This window comes from Dipodomys spectabilis, unplaced genomic scaffold (genome assembly GCF_019054845.1).
Source record: "Dipodomys spectabilis isolate Male_0828 unplaced genomic scaffold, ASM1905484v1 ptg000418l, whole genome shotgun sequence".
NCBI classification, from domain to species: domain Eukaryota; kingdom Metazoa; phylum Chordata; class Mammalia; order Rodentia; family Heteromyidae; genus Dipodomys; species Dipodomys spectabilis.
The window spans coordinates 158,028-173,666 of record NW_024871095.1 but is presented as its reverse complement, the minus strand read 5'-3'; the positions used below and the strand labels follow the sequence as shown (position 1 = coordinate 173,666).

The 15,639-nt window shown below is 37.9% G+C and overlaps 1 pseudogene; it reads left to right on the top strand.

The window, feature by feature from the left end:
* Nucleotides 1-15,205: 15,205 nt before the first annotated feature.
* Nucleotides 15,206-15,320, top strand: LOC122097224 (annotated as a pseudogene).
* Nucleotides 15,321-15,639: the final 319 nt, after the last annotated feature.

Sequence of the window (15,639 nt, the reverse complement as noted above, 5' to 3'; positions counted from 1 at the left end):
GTGGAGAATTACTTACACATGAGTTCATGAGTGAGGACCCAAATAAGAATTCCACAAAGAAATGTCAACATGTACCAAAGGGTCCTATGCATAATACCTCCCTTCTACTGCAAATCACACAACCTCCAAAATCCATATAATTTAATCATTTAAAGACAAATGATGAACCAACGTATCCATTTGTAGAAATACATACTTACTACAAGGATGGAAAAGGGACTGAGACCCAAAGTGAATGATGCACAATTTTAAGGAAGATTCCTAGATAAAGGAATGTGTCCCACACACTTCCAACTGTAAATCTGGGAAAGTCAATCATCTTTGTCATACTAATAAAAACCACAAAAAAACTAACTGTGGGATTCAAAAAGATTGCATGAGAACAAGTGTTCATTGTGACAGCACAGGAACTTCAGTGCAAATTACTATGTTTCTATTTCCTTGTCTTATTCCCACCTCATTCTTGAATTCTGAAGGTGAGATTCTGGGGAGCCAGTTCCCTTTGGTCCAGTAATTAATGAAAGTGAACAGGTGATTGGAGATACAATTTCCTCACATAGTTCTTGGATTCTCATTTTTTATTAAGCTTACGGAGAAATAATGGGATTGCAAAACACAAGAAAGTTTTAACTTTTGCACTAATTTCTAAAATGCCTGCTGTAAGAACAACAAAATTAACGAAAGAAACAACTCAGAGACCATATAAAGGTATTTGTGGTGTATTGATACCAACAGAAATTGAAATGTCACATATAAATACCAATTTACATTTACAAAGCAAAAACCCTAATTCTTCACTGAGCTAATGTGATAATTACACATTTTTATTTTCCAACAAAATCACCATTGAGAATACCACAGTCAATTTCAATCACAGAAGCAAAGCTACAAAGAACTGCTAAAATTTTTACCTTTTCTTTCCTGGAGTGAAGAGGGTTGATTCTGCTGACATTGACTGTTTGATCCTCTTCCTCCTCACAAATAAGTGTGCCTATGTAGAACAATTTATACCTATATCTTAACTTCATGGTTGTCTATCTTTCTGGTTGGATCTTCAGTCTGCTTACCACCTACGGAGCATATATAGCTTATGAACATGGACCATGCCTTAACAAGATAAAACATGGTCTAAAACAGTTCTAACAGAAACATATGTGATAATGGAAATATTCTATATATGCATTGTCTAACAGACTAGCCACTGGCTATATGTAGCTAATAAATCTCAAATGTGAATAGTGTCTGAAAAATTAATTCTTCCAATTTCAGTTAAATGAATTTTTAAATAATAAGATTCATCTACTCACTGTTAACTGAACATCTCAGTTTCCAAATAAGGAAGCTGAAGTGCTCACAAAGGTGATGATAAAATATAATCCAAGTGAAGAAGTTTCCATTAGATACTAACTGAATGCCTTTGAATTTTCTAAGCTTTTCTGTCTTATAGAATTCAGCCATCACTCACCTAGATTGACAGCTGGGAGGAAAGGGGTGGGAGATAAACACAAGCTACTTGGGATACTGAGAATTGCTACTTGAAGATGAGGGTTATGCATGAAACTTTTCTATATTTAGTAGACAGCAAAGTGTGTGGAATCCTGAAGGTAGAAAAATAATGATTGTATTTCAATCAAACAGGTGCTCTGTTTATCAAAATGGGAGAGAAGTCAGACAGGTGAATTCTATAAATATACAAACAATATAGAGAAAATTTGCTACATTCTATTCCATGATAGGCCCTGGCATAAACTTTGGCACTCTGTACATACTCTGTAAATATTCACACACTAAAAAACAGAAATGTAATCCTTTATTACTGTTAAAATACATAGAATATCTTCATAATATATATTTGTGGGCCTATTTTTTTCCTTAATTTCTTCGACACCTACATTAAGAAATGGCTCTAAGATAAAAGATTCTAGATGTGTTAAATTTGAATTTCATCTATTTCTTTTGTTGAATTGTATTCTAGATAGGATTGAGGGCTTAGGGCTAGTAAAATAATAAGTATTCTCAGCAAATTGTCATGCCTCATTTTTAAGGGGAGCTATGTGTTTATTAGCAGAAATATGTATTGGTCTTGGAAGCTAGGAACATTCAAGAAACAAAAGAAAAAGAACAATTCCACGGCAGTCTCAAGTGTTTGCATATCTTCAAGTGAACACTAGCTGCTCTATATTCCATAGTATATTTGCAAGCTTTTTCTAAGATACTGTCATCCTCCAGGGTAAAGTTCAGGCATGCCTATTGCTCACTATAAAGATCGCAGTTGCTCAAACTCAGAACCCATTGTTTGTATAGGCTTCACATGGCTATATTTACTTCACTCAGTGGCACTGAGGGATGGGAGCAACACTTGAAATATATAAATATTCACATACACACATATCTCACTGGCTATCACTATTACTGTAAAAATTAGGTGCTTTTTGTCTCTGACCCAAGAGCATCATAAATCGTCTAACATCCATAAAGTGTGACAAGTTCATTATTAACTTGCAAATAGGTTAAATCTCTAGCTTCACACAATTATAAATACTCATATGAAGAAAAATACATACCTAGAGTTTTGGTGTGCTTCTATATTACGAAGGTCTCAAATTTCATCTTATTTGCCAGGAGGATGCAAAAATGCTTGATAGGAAATGTACTCATTACCTTGTCATGTAACTATAACCCCTTTGTACAGTATTCTTACAATCAAAAATGTACAAAAAGAAAAAAAAGACATTGCAAGTCACGTATTTCCATTAAAACTAACTAAATTTAAGTCCTGTAACTTTCTACAGGTTTTTAAGGACCAAATAAATTGTGGGTATGTCCCAAGGCCTTTATGAAAAGCTAAGAGAGAGAGATCCAAAAGTGGCAGTAGATAGGTGACCAGAGCATAGTTATGTATCTTTACTTCACTGTTACCATAGCAGGAGTGCAAATCAATATGATGGTTCGTAGTTACAGGACTGGAAGACATACTGGAAACTGACATCAATGAAGGGTCATTCATTGTAGGAAAACATAAATCAGGATGCACCAAAGGTTGCAATCAACAGTGTACAAAAAAGCAACACAGAATTGAATATAAAGTTATTGCAAGTATATATTTGATAAGAGGTTCACATCAAAAATATATAAAAACATCATTGCAACGACACACAACCTGATTTTACAATGTGCAAAGAACTCAGATGTTTCTCCAGAGAAGACAGTGTTAACAAGCCCACGAAGAAGGTGTTTAACATCACTAATCACCATGAAAGTGTAAGTCAAAATAATGAAGAAAATTACCACTTCATATGAATTAGGTAGGATAACTACAAAAAAATAAAGTAACAATATTGACAAAAGTGTGGTAAAATTGGAACCGTTCTATAGGAAACAGAATGGCATCTTTTCAAACAATTAAAGACAGGATTATTCATACCTGTAATCCTAACCACTCAGGACAGGAGTCTGAAATCCAAGGATTACGGTTCATAGCCAGCCTGGGCAGAAAACTGGAAGTGGATCTGTGGTTTAAAGTGGTAGAACTCTAGCCTTGAGGAAAAGTTCAGGGACAGTGACTTGGCCCTGAGTTCAAGCCCCATGACAAAAAAATTAAAAAAAAAAAAGAAAAAAAGAGTTTTCATGTGATCCAGTGACTCCATTTCTGGCCATATAATCTAAACATCTAAAAGCAAGGTCTGGAAAAGATCTTGTACTCATATTCATTTTGTACAATACTCAAAACATGGAGGCAATCTAGTGGCCATCAACAAATGAATAGCTAAAGCAAATGTGGTTTATACATACAGTGGTATATTATTTCAACTTTAAAAAGAATTATGGGGCTGGGAAGGTGGCTCAGTGGTTGAGCGCTTGCCTTGCATGCATGAGGCTCTGGGTTCAATTCCTCAGCACCACATAAGAAAAAAGGAAAAAGCCGGAAGTGGCACTGTGGCTCAAGTGGTAGAGTGCTGGCCTTGAGCTGAAGAGCTGAGGGACAGTGCCCAGGCGCAGAGTTCAGGCCCCACGACCGGACCCCCCCCCCCAAAAAACTATTATGTTGTGACATATACTATATTATGGATGAATCTTTAGAACACTGCTAAGTGAAAAAAGCCAGTCATAAAAAGACCAAATATTACATGATTCTACTTATATCAGTAGTTACATAGAACAGTCTAATTGATAGAGACAGAAAGCAAAATCATACTTGATGTGTACCTTGAAGCAGAGGAGAGTGGAAAATTGTAATGAATAAAGAATTTGAAACTTGGAGAATGTAAAGAGTATGGACATTGAGATTGTACAATATTGTAAATGTACTTATTACTACTATGTTATATTCTTAAAATGATTAATAAAACCTGGGAGAGAATTCTGAAGGGGTTAAACATAATCATGGTACATTGTAGGCTATGTGGATATATCAAAATGAAAAATCCACTTATTTAAGTAAGTAATGCTACTGAGTTGAAAAAAGACAATAAATTTTAAGTTAAGTGTGCAAGTTTAAGTCAGAGGTCTTTGCTTCTTCAAAACAGCAATTTAGGCATCGAATTTCTCTGTCAACATAGTGTTGATGGGACATCACAATGTACAGTGCCCTGTGAGTAAGAAGTGGTTATGTGCCACTCAGAGGGAGTTAAACCACTTCATTTGGGTAGTTATGGATAAAAAGTAATGGTTGGAACTGGCTCCAACATGGTGGGAATGAATGATGCAGCAAAAAATACACACCTTTTTCCTACGAAGCTTTAGGTGCTAACACATATCTTTTTCTGACTATGGTCTGGGGAGTGTCTTTCTACTTCCCATCCAATCAAAAGTGTTTTCTGTGCTTGTGCTCTGAGATGGGGCATCCAATAAGGAAAAATTCCCTACTCATGCTCGGAGACTAGGAAACCAATTATGAGACGCTATGTCCCTCTTTTCGCTAGGGAGTCTGCTTCACTGCTCTGTTTTTGCTTTGAAGAAGAGACTGTTGCAATGCTCTCTTTTCGCTTTGAAGAAAAACTGCTTTAAAACTGTTCTGCTCTCTAATTCTTTAAAGAAAACAAACAAACAAACCCGAGACATAGACAAAACTGTTATTCTGAAGATGTTGCGTGGAGGGAAGCCTTGAGCTTCATCTTTGAGACTAGATTTAGAATTTGATAACTTAGGTGCTGTGGTTTCATATTAATCTGAACCAGGCTAATATCTGCATTTTCTCAATTCTTCTAAGTAGAATCTCTAAAGTATTAGGAAAAAACAAAACAAACAAACAAATAAAAAACAGCAAGAACCTTATATTAGGCTAGCAAAGGCTCCAGAAATTCTCAGATTTCTAATTTTTTCTTGCATGAATCTAATAAATGAAAAGTTAATGCAGCAAACTGGCATGTTTAAGGTGTTAAATTCTGTAGAATATGGTTTCTTTACTTCCTCTTATTCTGAGATAGAAATTGATCTATTCTAAAGCCAGAGGATATGTTTTCTTCACAAGCTCAATTAGGTTCGCTGAATTTTGCTTTCTTAAAAATTGCTTAACTCCTGTAAGAGGGAATTGAAGACTGCAAGGCAGGAGGGATTGAGTGTGAGATGTGGGAAGTGTTCTCATACTCTGCATCTAGAGGGCTAGAAAATATGATGATCTGCTCATTGCCTCAAACAATTCAGAAAGTGGCATGCATTTTCTAAAACCTAAATCTAAACTTTCACCTTCTCCTTCCCACCAAGAATTCCCCCTCAGGCTTCTTCTTACCATAATGTCTTGGCAGCTTAGAACTGCTTTGCCTCAGAAATGAGGCATCAGAAGTGTGCCCTGTGGTCAGCCAAGCAGCTGGTATCTGATTGATTCATCTATGGCTCTGAAAAAGCTGCAGCTCAATCTGTGCTCTGTGCTCAGGGTTCAGTAAGCGTGCTTAAGTCCATAGCTACGTGCTTCCAGAGAGCAGACTTTCCTCTTTCTATTAGCGGTACAAGACAGGTTCTTTATAATGAAGCAGCCATACATAGCTGTAGGTTTCATAACCACTTGCTGAGGCGAGTTTACCTAAGGGAACCAAGGCAATATGCAAATAAGGGGTTTTCACCTGGAAGCTCATAAGCCTCCATTCCAAAAAGGGAGTTGGACTAGCACAACTATGCTTATTGCAGCATTATTTACCATAGCTAAGATATGGAACCAACCCAGATGCCCCTCAGTAGATGAATGGATCAAGAAAATGTGGTATATATACACAATGGAATTCTATGCTTCCATTACAAAGAATGACATTTCCCCATTTGTTAGGAAATGGAAAGTCTTGGAAACAATTTTATTAAGTGAAGTAACCAAGCCCAAAGAAGCAAAGGTCCCATGGTTTCCCTTATTTGTTATATCTAGTATATGTATGAGTCAAGAAGGAAAGATCAAATAATGATATGTTAGGAAAATGAACCCTTAGATAAGTATTTAAATGATTTTTTTCTGTCATGCATTTGTTTCTAACTCATTTATAAGATTATTTCTTTATAGCTTTGTATGTCCCTCCCCCACAGTACAACCCCTGCTTTCACTACATTTGATGTCGGTATAATTTGTGGAGGAGATGGGGAAAAACAAGTCATTTAAGGATACAGGTGGACCCGATGCAACTATAAGTACAAGTCGTCATGTCAAAAATGAACTTTACAACTTTGGTGCCGGGGGGGGGGCGGGATTGGGAGTGCGGGGGGAGGCTGGGAAGGGATGTGAAGGGTAAACAAAGGAGGAGGCTGCAATGCTTGATAAGAAATGTACTCATTATCTTGCCCATGTTATTGTAACCCCTCTGTACAGTATGTTCACAAAAAATAAAAACTTAAATTAAAAAAAAGGGAGCTGCTTATAATAAATTCTGTGTGGAAATGGACTGTGTAGGAGTTAGAATAATCTTTTTCTCTGAAAATGATGGATTGAGGGAAAGCATTGACTAAGCATAATCATCTTCCACAAAGCTATATAACTAAAGTATATCCTGTTACTAAAATCGTTCTAGGGACTTTAGGAATAGTTTAACTCATAAAGCACAAGCTGAGTAAGAATTTTCTAACAATTTCTGGCCTGGTTGTCCTGGTTTAGTGGATTGCTCTGAAACTGTTAACCCCTTTCAAAATAACCAGCTGTGCTTCAAAAGAGCCAATACAGCAAGATTGTGAACACAATTTGTGATCAATACCAGAAGTAGTAACTCATTAGGGGTATAACTTGGGCAGACTTCCTACTCAGAGTGGTTGCTTCCTGTCAATAACATGCCCTTTAACAGAACTAAACTTTGCCATGCTAAGTTCCTTTCAACTTGGTGGTCTTTCTAGGGATATTGGGTTACAGTAGGGGAGTATTCCCAACAATGTGGGGACTAGTCCAGGATCCATGTTATGAAAGGGGGATGTAGGGAGACCCTCAGGAAGAGACACAACCTGACTTGTTGAGATAGCTCAAGGTTGGGTTATACACCATCGGTTGTGGTAAAGGAAGGAAAATGTATCAGCAATTTCAGGAAAGGGCCCAAGGAAGCACCTCAATAAAAAGTAATCTCATGCATCAGCCATGAGAGGAAAAATTGGACTAGAGCATACTATCTGGTTGGTTGGGGATTTTTATGGGCTGAGTGTGTCTTAGGCACAAAGAGAACTTGAGTCTCAATGTGTGTTTTCATTCTCTGGCCCAAGAATAAAAATGTGGGAGCTGGAGGAATCTATTGTTGAGAAATCTCCAGTAACGGGAAAGTTAAATATGAGAAGGGTGCACAAGAAACTTACAATAGGGAGGATTAAGTGCACCAAAAACTGAAATCACAAGAGACCTGCTAAAATGGGGAATAAGAATTCTAGGCCTAAGGAACCCAAGAAAAATGATCTAAGGACCTGCTTCTGATAATCCATTGGGAGAATGTTGACAAAGGTCTGAGAACACTATTAAATAATGGATGGTTTTCATTATGGAGCTCCATAATGTGCACTTGTCCAAACAAAAACTTGTTATGAATATGTGCTTGCATGTGTGTGTTTTAAATCTTATATCCTGAAAGGGGAACTCAAAAAATTCCTACTCACTAAACTCCCTCAGCTGCCCACTTTGCCTCTGAAGCCTGGATTGATCCAGGCTTGATTGATCCTCTAGCTGATCCAAGGATGTATGGCATTGAATCTTAGTTTCAGAAGCAGACTCTCTGGGTAGACTTAAAATTCAAGTCAAAAACCAAGTGCCAGTGGCTTGCACATGCAATCGTAGCTGCTCAGGATCTGAGAATTAGAGTTCAAAGCCAGCAGGAAAGTTCTTGAGACTCTTTTCTCCAATTAACCACCAGAAACTGGAAGTGGTACTGTGGCTCAAGTAGTAGGGCTTTTGCCATGAGCTCTGGGCCTGGGTGCTGTCCCTGAGCCCTTCAGCTCAAGTCTTATGATGAAGAAAATAATGCTTGGGTGAAATGGGTTAAATATTCTGCCCACCATTACTGTTAAGATTCTATGGCACAGAAACCAGATAAACAAGTGGTCCACTTCCTACTATGATGAACCTCAGATCCCCAAGGGCATGGATGCATGATCTGTCAGTCAAACACAGCCTGGGGAAACTTGTAAGGCCCTGCTATTGCTGTTCACAAGAGTATGGATCTAAGACAAAAACCCTGTCTTCCCAAGCCAAATAAACCCCTTGCTTCTCTAGGTACGGGGAAGGATAATTGGCATTTCGGGGAAACTTATCAAGATGCAGTGAAATCCAAACCTTGAAGAGATGAGCAGTTATCACTAAATATAGCCATGGGAGATGTTTAATGGTATTGTGGAGGACCATTGTTGTAGACCTTCCTGGCCAACTATAGTAGAACCTGTACTTTGGTTCAATTGGCCATCCCTTTCACCCTAGCATTTCATCCACCTGTCCATTCTCAAACATTTTATACTTGTTAGGAGAGACCCTTCCCTAGAGGGTCATTCGTATTTCCTAATTACTTAGGTGCTTTTGAGGATCACCCCCAACTAAGTTTCCAAAAAGTTCAAAGCCTCAAACCAGACAGCACCTTATGAATCAATTTTATTCTTATGATTAGTATAAATAAAATATTTTTGGGGTTAGGAATATGGCTTTGTGGTAAATTGCTTGTCCAGCATGCATGAAGCCCTGGGTTTTATTCCTCAGAACCACATAATCAGAAAAGGCTGGAAGTGGCACTGTGGTTCAACTGGAAGAGTGCTAGCCTTTAGCAAAAGAAGCTCAGGGAGCACCAGGACTGGCAAAAATAAAATATAGAGTAGAATAAAATCAAAAGAGATTTGTTAATTATACTAAAAATTTTTTAACCCATAAACTAAATGCTCTAGTAGAATGGCATGGGAAAATTAGCTCTAGAAAAAACATTACCTGACAAGGGAAGAGCTTCTGTGGTGATTGGAGACCAAAGCTGCACAAAGACCTTTTTTTTTTTTTTTTTTTGGGGTCCAGTCATGGGGCCTAAACTCTGGGCCTGGGCACTGTCCCTCAGCTCTTCAGCTCAAGGCTAGCACTCTACCACTTGAGCCACAGTGCCACTTCCCGCTTTTTCTTTTTTGCTTATGTGGTGTTCAGGAATTGAACCCATGGTCTCAGGCATGCAAGGCAAGCACTCTACCACTGAACCACCTTCCCAGACCCTGCACAAAGACTTTAGAAGGTTTGAACATTGGCAAGTGAGTTAACTAAAAACTCAGACGAAGAGGTGGGAAGGTGGTTTAGTGGTAGAGTGCTTGCCTTGCATGCATGAACACCTGGGTTCGATAACTCAGCAACATGTAAGCAGAAAAAGCACTGTGGCTCAAGTGGTACAGAGCTATCCTCGAGCTGAAGAGTTGAGGGACAGTGTCCAGACCCAGATTTCAGGCCTCACAACTGACAAACCCAAGAACAAAGAAAAGAAAAAAGAAAAAAATATGGGCACTGGTTGCTCACGACTGTAATCCTAGCTACTCTGAAGGCTAAGATCTGAGAATGGTCATTCAAAGCTAGGCAAGGCCGGTAAATTCTGTGATACTCTTATCGCCAATAACCCACTGAGAAAGCTGGAAGTGGTGTTGTGGCTCAAGTGGTAGAGGACTAACCTTGAGCTGAAGAGCTGAGGGACAGCACCCAGGCAAAGAGTTCAGTTCCAAGACCTACCAAAAAAAAAAAGGTAAGTTACAGCTAAAGGGTTTCCTACCAAGAGGGAGGAAGGGTTTCCTACCAAGAGGGAAGGAGTTTTGGGGGTTTCTATCTAACAAGAATGCAAGTTTCCCTTCTAGTAGGCATGGGCATTGCCTGCTAGTAAGGAGGGTGTTACTGATAAAATTGGTCAAAACATGATTCAGTTTCATAATGCCCAGATAAATGTCTAATGTTTGACTTGTGAAAACATCCTGCTTGGGGAACTCCAAACACTCTTAATGCCCTTAAAGTGACCATGCTTAATTCCACGGCCTCAATGGACCCTCTAGTTAATCTTATGATATGACTGCAAATTCAATCTTGGAGCAGACACTCTGTGTATGTCTTCCAATTTTGAGTCTACCCAGATTCAAATTGAGACTGAATAAGTTTGGTAAATACTGTGGTGATTCTGTCCACATATGGAGTACTGCTATGACTGTGTGGCAGGGAGGCCACACAAGAGGTCCTATTTGTGCTGTCATGGAGCTCAGACCCCATGTGCATGAAATTCATGAGAGGTCAGCAAAATGTGATCCGAGACAACTTGGAACACCTTGTTGCTCTTCTCAGAAGCAAGAGTCTATTCCAAAAACCCCTGAAACTGATCAACTCCATTCTTTCCAGGTCAATTACCTGGCGAAAATTGGACATTTCTGAGAAACTTACCTGGTTGTAGTGAAGGCCAACCCTTTGAGATGAGCAGGAAGTACAAATCATAGCCAGGGGAAAAGTCTGGTGGTATTCCAGGAGACCACTATTGGAGATATTACAGGCCAACCGGAGTGGAATCTGTGCTTTGGTTACATTGGCCAATCCACCCCTGACCATTTTCAAACACCTTAAATTAAGGAGGGACTTCTTAGTTAGCGGGTCATTCAAACTTCATATTTGAAAATACAAACTCCATATTTACAAATTTCATATTTACTTAGGAGCTCCTGAAAATTTCCCAAAGAGCTTAAAGCTAGAAACCAGAAAAAGCAGCTTAAATTAGTTTTATTCTGTGGATCTCCACAATCTATGATCTCCATAATCGAATTATTCCAATATGTGCTTTTATTAATCAGCAGGATTTATTTATTGGAAATGCCACCATGTAAAAGTAACTAGGAGCCACTGGTAGAATTGAATGGGAAAAATTTGGTCTAAATATAATACTTGACCAGATAAGATGGTGATAAGTGAAATGAACCCCAACATAGGGGCACAAGGGTTTTTTTACATTTCTTGCTATTGTTTCTAACATATTTATAATGTTTCATGTGATTTTTGTTTCTTTGTATTCTGTGCCCCCAAAAAACAGCATAATACCTGTTTCCAATGTTTTTGATGTTGGTGCCCTCCATCTTGTATATACACTTCTCTAGTTTGGAGAGGGAATGGGAAAAAACAGAATACTTAAATAGGAATACTGGTTGACCCATTGTAACAATGAGATGCACAAGACACTGTTGAAAAACAAACTTTACAATTTAGGCAGGGTTCGGGGTAGTGTATAGGGTAGTTTTGGAGCTAGGAGATTAGGGATGGTAGGGGACATATAAAGGAAGAGGTAACAATGCTTGATAGGAAATGTATGCTTTAGCTTGTTCATGTAACTAACCCCTCTGTACAGTACTTTTACAATAAATATATAAAAATAAAAGAATAAATATACTTCAAAGGTAATCTGTGTGGTGGTTGGAGGCCAATGGTACAGAAAGACTTACAAGGATTGAATATAGGAAACAAATTACCTAAAAACTGAGATGATACTGAGTATAATCCTAAATGCTCAGGTGGCTGAATTCTGAGGATCTGTTTGAAGCCAACCCAGACAGGAAAGATGAGACTTTTATTTCCAATGAAGGTGCAAAAAAGGTACTATTGGAGTTGTGGCTAAAGTGGTAGCCTTGAGTAAAACTGCTCTGGGACAATGCCCAGAGCATGAGATCAAACCCAAGACCAGCCCCCAGTCACTTATAAAAAAGGTTGTGTGTCTGTGTGTGGTGGCAGATCCCTTTACTAGTTTGATGATAGAGCAAGAATTTTAACAATGATTCATGGTCTCAATATTTACCTCTTTAGTAATTGTTTTCATAGTAATGTGTGCATGGGTGCTTTATCTCTTCTATAACAGGTTTTGTTCAGTGACTGACTGAAAATCTGCCTTAATCAAACCCTTTTTAAAATCAAAATATCTTATTGGATACTGCTGAATAGGAAAGTCAATTATTATTGTTTGGAAGAAAAGAAAGCAAAACCAGATGGGAGAATTGTAGAAGTTAAATCTTGAAGTGCTTGACTGATATAAGCACTGCCCTTGTAAAGGTAGTCAAAACCTTACCAATGCTATTTTAGAGAAGTGCTAGGGGCTAGAGACATGACACTAGTAGTAGAACACCAGGTGGGTAAAAGTTGGTTATTTTTCATATGGCCAGGTGTTCGGATTTGGTTGATTATTAAAGCTTTTGACTAGTTTGAAAGGGGTCAAAAGTTTGAGCCATCATGAAAGATGATCCCAAAGCTCAAATTCATGGGAGCCAGTGGTGGGCTGCCTATCCACTGTGCTTATTCAACTTGGACATGTGACAGGATGCCTTCTGCCAGCGTAAACTTTGCCTTGCTGAGATGGTGTTTGTAGGATACCTTAATTGCTCCCGGTATTTCCAACACAGATCTTCTGTGCCATTCATGAGGGATCCTAGGAGCCCCTCATAGGAGACACATCCAGACGCCCTGTTGAGCCAACCTCCTGGATGGTCTAAACATGCCATCCTTGGTAGCTGATAATGGACCTAGGTATAAAGTTAATCGGCAACATCAGGAAAGTCACAAACAGGCACCCTCAGAAGCAAGCAACCTCAGGCATTGGCCTTGGTAGAAAAAAATGAAACTCTGTATCCTGTTTTGGTACTTGTGTCTTTGTAGGGATGGTGTATGAGAGAAGTGTGTTAGATTCAGGCTCTTAAAATCTTTCTAAGAGTCTTGATCTGCAAATTCATTTGTCCAGATAGGCAGAGTGAAAAGTTGGAGATGGAGTCATCTCTGAGAAAAATCTCTAATAATGGAGTCGAGAAAAGGGAGGAACAAGAAACACAGTCTGAAGGGCAAAAGAATTCTAAACTTAGGAAGCCCAAGAAAATTGGAGTTAAAAAGCTTTCCTCAGACATTTTTAATATTGTCTTCTTTTAGGGAGAATGTGGGGAAAGATATGAAAATATGTGTTAAGGCTGATTTTTACTTTTGAGCTTAATTTTAATGTTCAGTTGGTAAACTATATCCTCTATATCCCTGTCTCTGTGTAAATACCCATAAACATGAAATATAAAGTGATTTTGATAAAAAATAAAAATGACTCAGAAGAAATGATAAATGTAAAAAAAATCTTCACAGGGATGGTTAGGTGGTTCAGTGGTAGAGCGCTTGCCTTGCATGCATGAAGCCCTGGGTTCGATTCCTCAGCACCACATAAGCAGAAAAAAGCCAGAAGTGGCACTGTGGGTCAAGTGGTAGAGAGTTAGCCTTGACCTGAAGAGCTGAGAGAGAGCGCCCAGGCCCAGAGTTCAGGCCCACTACCTGACCCCCCTCCTCCCGAAAAAAAAAAATCTTCACAGAAGCAAACTCTCAGAGATATTTCATGACTTTGACAAGGATAAAGTGGGTGAAGTTAGTATAAATATAAAGTATGACAATGCACAAAAACATAAAAAGATACTCATATATTTCATTATATAACCCAAAGCAGAAAACAAATGTTGTTTAGATGATTTTTTAAAACCCAGTCTCTCAGGTACTGGGAAGGTGGCTCAATGGTAGAGTGCCTGCATGCATGAGGCCTTAGGTTTGATTTCTCAGCAATATGAGGCCTTGGGTTTGATTTCTCAGCATCACATAAGCAGAAAAAGATGGAAGTGGTGCTGTGGCTCAAGTGGTATCACTAGCCTTGAGCTGAGGGACAGCACCCAGGCCCCAGAGTTTAAGCCCCATGACCAACAAAATAAAAATAAAAAACAAAACAAAACACAGTCTCTTACTTTTGTTGCCTCAACTCTGTAATAACTCTGCTTCAGCCTAGGGCTAACATTTTAAGTGTGGACATTTATCAACACTCCTGAATCAGACTCTACTTGATCATTTTTAAAATACATATTTGTTCTTAATTTTCATCTTTATAAACTCACATGCACCTATAAAAAATGGTATGGCCATCCCAGTAACCTTCTCAAAGTACCTCCTAATGACAATTTACGAAAAGTTCTATTATATTACAACAAGGAAAAAATGCTACAAATAAAGAAAAGCAATAATTTAATATTAATGATTAATAAAATAAAAAACAAAACAATTACCAGTGTTTTCAGTATTTGAAGTGTACTACAAATTAGATTTTATTATTGTCATATTTCTTTACATTTAACACTGGCTAAGATTATGATGTTCAACAAGAATGTTATAGGCTATGGGTAGTGTTTAAATCACCCACTAAGATGACCATTTATAGTTCATCTCATAATTTGTATATGGCTTATATCATCATTTGTTCCTCACTTACATATAAAGTAAGGAAGGCCTACAGTTTTAGCAGAAACTGTGTAGTTAACATAGTCAGCTCTTTATTCTGCTCCTTTACACAAAGACTTTGCAACTTCTCATTAGTAAAGTTTCTATAAACTCTGAAATGTACATACTTAGGAGTATTTATCTGCTACCATAAATCTTAAATACTTTATAGAAAAGTATTATGACCTACCAAACAGTCCCAGTTTTGGCATATATAAGCAAATTCCCAAAATTAATATATTTAAAACATTAAAACTTTTAACAAACCTTAACACTTGCTGCAGTGTTCATTATGACAGGTCCCTTGTATAGAATAATTGAATTCCTCATCCTACACATCTCTTGAACAACAAATATCTGGAATTATTTTGTTTTTGACATGTCAATCTTGACTTTATTCTTAAATGTGTATTTATGTAAGAAGTACATGGTTCTAAAATTCTTTTAAACTTAGTTTTTGTTGAATTGTCTAGTTTAAGAAAATCAATTACAATTTATATATAAAAAATTTCTGTGCTCAATTCAGCATCACATATACTAAAACATTGGAATGATACAGAGAAGATTAGTATGGCCCCTCCGCAAGGATGACAGGCAAATTCCTGAAGCATTCCATCCCCCAATTTGTTAAGAAATGGAAAGACTTGGAAAAAAAAATTAAGTAGAGTAAGCCAAGTCCAAAGAAACATAGGTCCCATGGTTTCTCTAATTTTCAATAACTACTATATGTCTGGGATAAGCAGAAAATGCCAAAAGTTATGTGTATATGACCAGATAAGGTTATGTTAATGGAAATGAACCCCAAGTTAGGGACACAAGTGGTTTTTTCTTGCTATTTTTTCTCACATACTTATAACCTACAGTGTGGATTTTTTTTTGTTTCTTTATATGTTCCTCCCCCATGCTATAACACCTATTTTCACTGTATTTGAAGTTGGTGCGCCTAC